Source organism: Suncus etruscus, chromosome 14, assembly GCF_024139225.1.
Source record: "Suncus etruscus isolate mSunEtr1 chromosome 14, mSunEtr1.pri.cur, whole genome shotgun sequence".
In the NCBI taxonomy this organism is placed as follows: Eukaryota; Metazoa; Chordata; class Mammalia; order Eulipotyphla; family Soricidae; genus Suncus; species Suncus etruscus.
In genome coordinates this window covers 84,386,991-84,395,322 of record NC_064861.1, presented here as the reverse complement: position 1 = coordinate 84,395,322, position 8,332 = coordinate 84,386,991, and the positions used below count along the sequence as shown (strand labels likewise).

Here is an 8,332-nt window from a genome sequence, read left to right as displayed (position 1 = left end):
AGTGCAGGATGCTTCCAAGGATATATGAGAAGATGTAACAGTTGCATGAGGGATGGTACAGGGAACAGAGAGCTACTGATAAGCAGAATTTATAGCCTGAGATAAGGAAGCTTTGTACCCTGTCTTGTATATCTTTGTGTCTTGATCAGCCAGAACAACCTGCCAGACTGGGGGTAGAGAAATGACCAGAATTTGGAGCTGGAGCGATAATGCAATGGGTAGGCTTTTTGCCTTGCATGTGTTGACCCGGGTTCAGTCCCAGTATCCCAGATGGTCCCCCAAACCCATTAGGAGTAATCCCAGGAGTAAATCATGAGTACTGTCGGGTGTGGCCCCCCAAACAAAAACAAAAACAGAGGGGCCAGAGAGATAGCATAGCAGTAGGGCATTTGCCTTGCACGCAGCCAATCCAGGATGGACGATGGTTTAAATCTCGGCATCCCATATGGTCCCCCATGCCTGCCAGGAGCAATTTCTGAGCACAGAGCCAGGAGTAAACCCCTGAGCGCTGCTGGGTGTGCGAGTGTGACCCAAAACCCATAAACAACAACAACAACAACAACAACAACAACAAAGGAAAAATAGAAAAGAAATGACAAGAATTCATTTCTTGGGGGGGCCAGAGCAATAACACTGTGGTAGGGCATTTGCCTTGCATGAAGCAACCCAGGACAAATGCTGGTTTGATTCCCGGCATCCATATGGTCTCCTGAGCCTCTCTGGGAGTTACTCCTCTCCAGGAGTAACCCCTGAGTGTGGCTATGTGGTCCCCAAAAAACAAACAAACAAAAAAAGAAAAAATAATTTATTTCTTGGGGTTCAGGACAACAGAAAGCCCAAGATCAAGGTGCTGGTAGATCTGTCAGGGCTGGGTCTGATTTCCCATTAGCCCTTTTGGGACTTTGTGGCAAAAGGGGAGAGGAATTTTCTGCAGCCTTTCACGAGGCACTAATTTAATTTGTGGGGCACCAATCCATATGCCACTCAGCTCCCAAATGCCACACCCTGGGGCCAAAGAAATAGTACAGCAGGGAGAGCACTCCTGGAGAGCCCCGGAGGGCCATATGTGGTGCCAGGGATTGAGCCTGGGTGAGCCATGTGCAAGACTTGTGCCCTCCATGCTGTACTATTTCTCTGGCCCCAGGGTGTGTCATTTGGGAGCTGAGTGGCATATGGGTTGGTGCCCCATAAATTAAATTAGTGCCTTGTGAAAAGCTGAAGAAAATTCCTCACCCCCTTTTCTCACAAACAAAGTCCCAAAAGGGCTAAGGGGAAACCAGACCCAGCCCTACTGCTATGCTATCTCTTTGTCCCCTCTGTTCTTGTTTTGGTTTAGGGGGTCACACCTGGCAGTACTCATGATTTACTACTGGGATTACTCCTAGTGGGTTTGGGGGACCACCTGGGATACTTGGACTGAACCTGGGTCAGCCACATACATTTTTTTTTTTTTTGGTTTTTGGGCCACACCGGGCGATGCTCAGGGGTTACTCCTGGCTGTCTGCTCAGAAATAGCTCCTGGCGGGGCCGGGCGGTGGCGCTAAAGGTAAGGTGCCTGCCTTGCCTTCACTAGCCTTGGACGGACCGCGGTTCGATCCCCCGGTGTCCCATATGGTCCCCCAAGCCAGGAGCAACTTCTGAGCACATAACCAGGAGTAACCCCTGAGCATTACCGGGTGTGGCCCAAAAATAAAAAAAAAAAAAAAAAAGAAAGAAATAGCTCCTGGCAGGCACAGGGGACCATATGGGACATCGGGATTTGAACCAACCACCTTTGGTCCTGGATCGGCTGCTTGCAAGGCAAACGCCGCTGTGCTATCTCTCCGGGCCCCACATACATTTCTATACCACCAAGTCTGTGGCAGGTTGTTCTGGCTGCCCAAGACACGAAGACATACAAGACAGGGTACAAAGCTTCCTTATCTCAGGCTATAAATTCTGCTTATCAGTAGCTTGCTGTTCCCTTTATCATCCCTCGTGCAACTGTTACATCTTCTCACATATCCTTGGAACCATCTTGCACTGCCTCACTCCATTCCCAACCACTCCATCCATCCATGCTATCCCCCAAAAGAACAGGGGGCTCTTTTTGGGGGAGGGGCAGTGACACTTTCTGTGCATAGAAGTTACTCCTGGAAGGCTAGGAGGAACCATATGGGATGCAAGGGATCAAACCCAGGTCTGTCCTTTGTTGGCTACATGCAAGGTAAACACCCTCCCCACTGTGCTATTGCTCCAGTACACAAACCTTTTATTTTTTTATTTTATTTTATTTTTTGGGAGGTCACACCTGGCAGCACTCAGGGGACCATATGGGATGCCAGGATTCGAACCACCATCCTTCTGCATTTTAATTGAGATGTCCCTGAAAGTGTTTAAACGTTGATGAAAATAAGAATAAGAAAATCTATGGGGCCGATGACGTGGTGCTAGAGGTAAGATGTCTGTCTGCCTTGCAAGCGCTAGCCAAGGAAGGACCTTGGTTTGATCCCTCGATGTCCCATATGGTCCCCCCAAGCCAGGGGCAATTTCTGAGTGCTTAGCCAGGAGTAACCCCTGAGCTTCAAATGGGTGTGGCCCAAAACAAACAAAAAAGAAAATCTAGGTGAAGTAGAGGATTTATGATCACACCCAGTTGTACTCCGGACTTACTCCCAACTCTGTGCTCAGAAATACTCCTAGAAGGACGCATGACACCATATATGGTACTGGAAATTGAGCCCAGGTTGGTCAACAATCACTTTACCCTCTAACTATTTTACCACCCTCCTCTTCAGCTCCTCAGGGTCCCTCATGCCTAGACTCAACCCCACCCAACAAGAGCAGGGACATTTCAGATACCTAACTTTCTCTTTCGGGAAGCTTGCTCCTATCCCCGACACAAGGCCGACCCTCTCTGCCCTTTATCCACCTCCCCTTAGTCATGAACTGTTATGGCTCCCTGGGCCAAATGCTAATTTTATCTGATGGCCAGGCCCACCCACTTCTGGGAGGGCTCTGTGGAGGTTAAAGCAGAAGCCTCAGAAGAAGGATGCAGAAGGGGAGAGAGTGATCAGACAGAATAGATGCAGGGCAGCTGAAGGAGGCTGCTTAAAGGTTAGCTTAGAAGCCATGCACATAGTGATAGGGCCTTATTAAAACCTCATGTCTCCTGAAATATGACCACTGTGGATCATTTCTTAGCTGTTACCCTGAACCCTCAGACCCGCTGTCTAGAAGGGGGTGCAGGCATCAGGCTGGATGAGAAAGGCCTCACCATCTATCATCCACCACCATCAAGGACTCTTACTAATTTAATTAATACTACAATCACCCTCCTAATAATGTGAGTTCCCCTCCCTACTCTATTTCATTGGATGTACAGAAGCCAATTCCCTTTAATGGGCCTAAATTCTACCCTGTGTCTACCACTTCCGGGGCACCTCCCTTTTGGTCCCTTTAGAGCTCTGAGGAACTCAAGAAATGGGGAACTTGTTAAGGTTCATCCTCCACTCCACAGGGCAATCTTTTAATACCCACCAAGATGGGAGGGGTATGGCCAGAGCTATACTGCCTGGTTCCCTGTTCCTACAATGGGAAGGCTTTTTTACCATGATGAACGTCATGAGGGGAATAGGCACAATAGGCGTCCTGCACCACCACCATGGACCTTCAACCTGCTATTGGGTAAGGGTCAAGGAAGAAATACTTGGAACTGGACCCAATAGCCCCCAGGCTACTTTGTCAGGTAAACCTTTGCACAATGCAGTCCTAGGAACAACTAACCTTTTCAGATGAAATTTCCCAGTCCACCTCTCTTACCCTGCTTCACCTGCTTGACCTGGCCACCAAGTCCTTCCCCAATTTTGTTCAAAGGGCAAAAGAGAGTATTGAGTATCGGATCCCTGACCCCCCTTCTACTGGAGGAAATGCTACACCAATTTGTTTGAGAAGACATGAAACCTGAATGCAAAAGGGCTTGCTTATGAGAGCATGAGGCATAGCCATTCTAAGGACTAAATTGTTAGAACACAAGATGTAGAGTCTGTCCCCTACCAGGCAGCAGCCAGGGCTGTCACCCTTTGAGAATAAAACTGGCCCCAATAAAGATCCCTCTTGGCCATGGTTTTTGTTTGTTTGTTTTAGGGGGCCGCACCCAGAACCACTCCTGGTAGGCTCAGAAGACCAAATAAGATACCTGGGATTGAACCCTGGTCTGTGCCAGATGGGCTGCGTGCAACGCAAATGTCTTACTGCTGAGCTATCACTCCAACCATCTCGGCTATGTTTTACCTGCAAGAGTAAAGATCACTGGAAAAGGTGTGCCCACACTGGGAAAGGAGAAGGACTCACATAAGATTCCAGCTAGTATATGCCCAATAAAGGTTATATGATGCAATAAAGGTTATCATTGGAAAAGGAACTGCAGGTCTAAATACCATAAGGAAGGCTCTCTGCTTCAGCCTTTATACTAATTAAGGGGCAACTCCCAGCCCCAAATACAAGAGAGACACGTGGAGCCTGTAATGCTCTGCCCTTTCCCTCCCCACACTGCCATCCCCACCCCCTACCCCTGCAGATTTTCTGGATTCAAACCATCATGAAGGATACTCACCCCATTGTTACTATCATGGTTAGTAAGAGGGCTTTTAGATATCTGCTTGAGGGCTGGAGTGATAGCATAGCTGTAGGGCATTTGCCTCGCAAACAAACCCGGGTTAGGCCAGGCATCCCATATAGTTCCTGGAGCCTGCAGGAGTGATTTCTAAGTGCAAAGCCAGGAGTAACCCCTGAGCACCTCTGGGTGTGACCCAAAAACAAAAAACAAAACAAAAAAGGCTGCTTGATAACGAGGCCAACTTTACCTTCCTCCTAAAGAGCAAGTGTCTGATTCCTTGTTGAATTAATTAAATTAATAATAATCCATGAGGCCAGAGTGATAGCATGAAGGTAAGGCATTTGTCTTGCATGCAGAAGGACGTTGGTTGAATCCCGGCATCCCATATGGTCCCCTGAGCCTGCCAGGAGCGATTTCTGAGCATAGAACCAGGAGTAACCCCTGAACGCTGCCGGGTGTGACCCAAAAAACAAAACCCAAAAATAATAATAATAGTCTTTGATGGTTGGAGTGGATGATGGTGGATGGATGTTGAGGTCTTTCTCGCTTGGCTTCCCGGTGCCAGCAGCTTCTTTGGCCTGGCGGGTCTGAGAATTCAGGATATTGGCGAGGAAATGACTCACAGCCAGTCAGTAGATTTTAGGAGACAAGCAGCTTTATTATAAGGCTGTAGCTACCATGTGTGGCGTCTAAGCTAACCTTTTAAGCAGCCTCCTTCAGCTGCATCTCCCCTGTCTTCTCGCTCCCTCCTGCCTCCTTCTCCTGAGGCTTCTGCTCTATCTCTCACTGAATCTCTTTTCTTCACCCCTCCCCAGGCCTTGATTACCAACCTTAGACCCCTCCCAGCAGAGGGCTGGTTTGACCATCAGGTAAGATTAGCATTTGGCCTGTGGAGGGGTAACAAATTCTGAAGGCTGATACCAGGCCCTGAATTAGTGGGAGTAGGAGGCTCTACTATCTCTTGCACCACCTCCACCCACTTAGTTTGGTTTGGCCCGGACAATACCTCTGGCCTAATTACCACCCTTGTCACCAGCAATCTCATCTTGGTGAGAGTGAGATCTTCAGGAATTCATGGGAGTGTCTTTCTCTGTTGACAAGGGCTTCCAGGGCACCCCTCCTGGGTATCATCCCCAATGATGCAGGCCACTGCTAACTACAAAACCTCTGCCCTAGATTGGTCTCCTCCAAGCCACTTGCTTGTGAGAAAACGATTGGCTTTCAGCCACATTCACCATTCAACATTTGTGTAGTCCATGGAACACACATACACACGAAGAAAAGGAACAGGGAGGAAGGAAGTGATAGCACAGTGGACAAGGTGTTTGCAGAGCATGCAACCTATTTGGGTTCTATCCCTAGTATTCCATGTGATCCCACAAGCCTGCCAGGAGCGATTTCTAAGAGCAGAGCCAGGAGTAACCTCGCAGTGCCGCTGGGTATGCCTCCTAAAACGAAACAAAATAAACAATCTAATAGGAAAAAGCGATTGTCTCATGACTTCAGAGAGAATAATAAGATGGTCTGAGGGTCCCTGTAAAGCAGGGGTCTCAAACTCAATTTACCTGGGGCCGCAGGAGGCAAAGTCGGGGTGAGGCAGGGCGGCATAAGGGATTTTGCTTACCGAATAGTCTCAATAAAAAATAGCATTAGTGGGCCCGGATAGATAGCACAGCGGTGTTTGCCTTGCAAGCAGCCAATCCAGGACCAAAGGTGGTTGGTTCGAATCCCTGTGACCCATATGGTCTCCCCGTGCCTGCCAGGAGCTATTTCTGAACAGACAGCCTGGAGTAACTCCTGAGCATCGCTGGGTGTGGCCCAAAAACCAAAAAAAAAAAAATAGCATTAGTAAGTAAAAAAATCGCAAAAAATTGCATTAAACATTTGCATACCCCGAACGAAACTGCTCGGGATATGCGAATGTTTAATGCAATTTTTTTCTTACTAATGCGATTTTTATTGCGATTATTCGGTAAGCGAATAATCGTGAATACTGCGATATTTGAAGGTGCCCGCGGGCCACAAAATGTTGTAAGGAGGGCCGCAAATGGCCCACGGGCCGTGAGTTTGAGACCCCTGCTGTAAAGGGACCTACCTTCCTTTACTAACTGCCTTTCCAACTGCTTTTTCTCTATACCACTCTGTTCCAGCAATACAAAATGTTTGCCTTTACTATTCCTGCCCTGAATAATATTAACCTTTCAACCAGGTATGAATGGGCAGTCCTTCCCCAGGGCATGGCCAATAGCCCCACCATCTGCCCGTAATATATGGCATCAGTTACCAGAAGATACTCTACTTGTGAGAAAGATCATCCACTATATGGATAACCTCCTATTCTGAGGACCTAAGTCCATAGAAAATTTGCAAATTCAGACCCGCCACATCCTCATGGGACTAGAAGAATAGAAATTTTCCATTTATGTAGAAAAGATTCAAATCGGGGCCGGAGAGATAGTATGGAGGTAAGGTGTTTGCCTTTCAAGCAGAAGGTCATTGGTTCGAATCCCGGCATCCCATATGGTTCCCCGAGCCTGCCAGAAGTGATTTCTGAGCATAGAACCAGGAGCAATGCCGGGTGTGACCCAAAAACCAAAAACCAAAAAAAAAAAAAAAAAAAAAAAGATTCAAATCATGTCCAGTTTTTTTTTTTTTTTTTTTTTTGGTTTTTGGGCCACACCCAGTGACGCTCAGGGGTTACTCCTGGCTATGCGCTCAGAAGTCGCTCCTGGCTTGGGGGACCATATGGGACGCCGGGGGATCGAACTGCGGTCCGTCTCCTAGGCTAGCACAGGTAAGGCAGGCACCTTACCTCCAGCGCCACCGCCCGGTCCCTCATGTCCAGTTTTTTGAGGAATCTCCATATTGTTTTCCATAAGGGCTAAACTAGATGGTATTCCCACCAGTAGTGAAGGAGAATTTCTTTTCCCCACATTCCCGTCAGTACTGATTGTTCTTGTTCTTTATGATGCACCCCAAATTATTTACACATTTGTATTTACCATCAATAAAGCCAAAGGACAGCATTACTTCAAATTTGCAAATTGGATTTGGCCTCAAGCCTCATTAACACTAGAATGCACAAGATGAACCAAAGCCTGGAAATTTTTTTGTTTGTTTTTGAGTCACACCCGGCAGCACTCAGGGGTTACTCCTGGCTCTGCACTAAGAAATCACACCTGGCAAGCTCGGGGACCATATGGGATGCCTGGAATCAGGGTCTGTCTTGGTTCAGCCTTAGGCAAGGCAAACACCCTTTTGCTGTGCTATTTCTATGGCCCAAATTCTTTTTTGTTTTGTTTTGTTTTGTTTTTGGGTTACACCTGGCAGCGTTCAGGGGCTACGCCTGCCTCTACGCTCAGGAATCACTCCTGGCAGGCTCGGGGGACCCTATGGGATGCCGGGATTCGAACCACCATCCTCCTGCATGAAAGGCAAACGCCTTAACTCCATGCTATCTCTCCAGCCCCTGGCCCAAATTCTTAAATGTGTAAAGCTAGGGTTAAAATTGACACCCTACAACTCTATAGCTGCAAATGCTATTCATTTGTCAGGATCTGTTATAATAGTGGAGAGTGTCCTTTTATCTTGGTGAAAGCCTGCTGAAGAAAATGAAAACCCCTTAACTTCTAAAATCTTTAACCGGGTCTAAGTGTAGATATGCTATGAAATAGGACACCATGTGTGTTATGCCATGGAGACCCCCCCCCAGCTTTGAAAGTGAGAGGAAGGGGT

General features: G+C 47.6%; 1 protein-coding gene across 1 annotated transcript in view; it reads left to right on the top strand.

Moving 5' to 3' along the window:
• Nucleotides 1–8,332, top strand: part of AKT2 (AKT serine/threonine kinase 2) — a 350,831-nt gene that overhangs the window by 219,273 nt on the left and 123,226 nt on the right. The gene's annotated exons all lie outside the window — the stretch shown is intronic.